Below are 3170 nucleotides of genomic sequence, written 5' to 3' on the forward strand. Positions count from 1 at the left end.
GCTGTTCAATGTTCACACACACACACACACACCCACACGCGACAGGCGGATCCTGAAGCCTTGGCAACTCTCAGCTAGAGATTTGCCACATTTTTATATGTGAACCAACCACTGCTGGCCAGTAGGCTACAGGTTGTTAGTGGTGTAATTAGATCTGTCTGGTGTCTTACTTGTGCTCCCCTTTGTTCTAAGGACAAGGTCTTAAAACCTGTAAAGAAGAAGAAAAATGCATCGCTTCATAGAAAGAAAATGTCCTGACACTTCGAGATACTGTACTTGCCATTACAAATTTAATTGGAAAAAAATCTTTAATGATGGGATTCTCCCAAAAATGTTCCATAAATCTGAGAGACAGAGGCCAGCGTTAATCAGCTTAGTTCGCCCTGCTTCTCGAGTCGTGCTTTCTTTAACGAGGCTGGGCGCCTGATCTACCCCTCCCCGCCTCACTAACACAACTGCATGTCCATCCTCCGCTAATAAAGTGGGACCGCTGTGAGCACGAGCCCCCGGTGAGAGAATACATGACGTTAGTGTGTTGGCACGGGCGACCTCATGTAGGTCTCGTGCTCCTGGAGAACGTGCAGGGACGTCACATAGGTCACGTGTTCCTCGAGGATGTGCAGGGAGCCGCTCGTGGAGACCCGTTCCTGCTGTAAAAGACTGTAAAAGATTAATGTGCAGAGATGCAGAGGTGTATAATCCAGGTTCAGAAAGTAAAAGTCCTCACCAGGATTTTGCTCAAGCTTGCTAGATTTTCTAATTAGTGCAATCCAGGTGAAAATTAGTGGAATCAACACAATCCAGGAAGTCTGAGCAAAATCCTGGTGAGGACTTTTACTTTATGAACCTGGAATTGACACTTTTGCAGAGATGGCGGTCATCGCGGTGCCGTCTTGCTTGTCTGGGTAACCGAGTCAGGTTGATGTTGCGCTGCGACTCCACAGAGTACTTGTTCTATTTAATTCCGAGCGACGATGCAATTTAGGGGCAGTGACTACAACTGAGTCTATGTGTTACAGTTTGGCTGAAGACTCGAGCCTCTGGGAGCTTAAAATGTCATAGAGGAAATGGCATTGAATTTAGTGCAGGATTTTTCTTCATAATGATGCCTCTTACATGGACAGTAGGCATACTCTAAACATTCTCCCACCACGCTTATGGCTGTTATCTTTCAGTCAACACCGTTTTAAAAATAAAAAGACAACATGCCAAGAGCACTGATTATTTGACTATTTTCAGCTTGTGTGTTTTGAATATTTATGGTCTTACATAGTACAGTTTAAAACATCTCCTATTTTATTTGCAGTTCACAGGAGAATTAATCAACATTTAACCACTAACTACTTAGCAAACCAGAACATATTGTCTTAATTGGAACCATTCCTTTTCTGAATTTGGCAATTAGTGTATGAAATAAAAATGAATATTATGGCATGCACAAATTGATATGAATTATCTTATTCATGCATACTGGTGCTGGCATAGGGGAAAGCCACAGGGTATTTTGTTCAGAGTAATGAGGTAAAGATTTGCCTCGTTTGGCATTCTTCGTATAACATGTTTTTTTAATCCAAGCATTGACAACAAGTCACCTTATACGAATGTTAATTAGGTCTAGGTCACAGAGGATCTAAAACATTGTTTAGACAGTGGTTTACAAATTAGGCGTGAATTATTGTGTTTGATTGAATTACTGTTCCCAGATGGCATTGCTCCAGGGTTCGTGGAGCAGTGGACAACCCTGGACCCTTCATTTGCAAACTAAGTCCACTTTAAATGTGAAGCTTTCGAAAAAGAAAAATCTACACAATCATCAAGATGTCAAGTGAAAGATTTAAAGACTTAGCCAAAGTTAAAATTTTGTCTAAGTGTACTTATTAATACAATATTTCTCATAATGTTAACTGCTTCACTTCCTTCTGAGGTAACTTGCATGAGTTCTAGTAAAGTAGCTAGACAGCTATATATCACTGCTGGGTATCAGCAATGCCTACTCATACACCAAACTCTAGCCAAACCTTTCTCCTACTCATAGTCCAAACACTAGCCAAATCTTTCTCCTTTTCCGTAAACTTGACACTTATCATGTACTTCTCCTCCTCCCCCTTTTTTTGTGGACTAGCCATCTTCATACTGTGCAGTCATACACAAAGCTCCTCCTGTTAGTTCAACCCAATTATCCACTGGTTCTTACTTGACCTTATCTGCGGTGCCAATTAACTCATCCGACTTTGTTGCCCTTATCCGCTACGCTGGTCCTCCCTTGTAATGAGAACTGGCCACCTTAGACACACCGTCCCATTAAAGCACTCAGCGCAGCAGGTGAGAAGACAGGTTACTCCTGTCTGTTTGATATTACAGTCTCCTTAAACATAAGTCAGAACTGGTGTTTGTTGTTCTGTTAGGTCTGGGTTGTTTTTGCTTTGTTGATTTTTGGGGGTTTTTGCAGTGAGGACCCAGATAAATAATATCTATTAAAATTCCACAGTTCACAATTATGTAGATGATATACAGATATACTTTGCTCTCCCACTGGACAATTACAGCCAAAAGAACACACACTGCTTATGTTTGGTACATATAAATAACAAAGATAGAATTGCCTTCAGATTATTAAAGACAAAGCAAATTATATAATATTCAGTAATAGAGAGGAGTTTATCAAAATCAATACACATCTTCAATCTAGGGGTCTAAAAACCAAAGTCCTAGTCCTGATAGATAATCCTGAGATCTGATTCAGATCTCACCTGTCCTAACCTCTCCTTGCTTTCTACCATCTTATCTGGAATCCAAAATGTTTCAGCAGGTCCTAAAGAAAGTGATGCAGTATGCTTGACTATTTTAATGGTCTCCTAGAATGAATTTCCTTAAAGAAAAACATTCAACAGTTACAGCGTCCTCAGAATGATGCTGTGAGCGTTTTAACCCAGTCAAAGGCATAGCAAATTTCTCCAGTTCTAAAACCACACTGGATTTCAGTAGTTATGGAATTGACATTTTAGTACTTCTAGAAGACTATGAATCACTGGAATGGGTTAGGCCCAGAATAGTTTCGTGATACGCTCAAAGTTTATAAACTCAATTGGTCTTGTAGAGCTTGTAGCTTGAAGACCCAGAATTCAAATCAAACATGGTGAAGTTGCATGCAGCTTTTATGCTGAACATAA

Source organism: Brachyhypopomus gauderio, chromosome 20 (genome assembly GCF_052324685.1).
Source record: "Brachyhypopomus gauderio isolate BG-103 chromosome 20, BGAUD_0.2, whole genome shotgun sequence".
Taxonomy (NCBI): domain Eukaryota; kingdom Metazoa; phylum Chordata; class Actinopteri; order Gymnotiformes; family Hypopomidae; genus Brachyhypopomus; species Brachyhypopomus gauderio.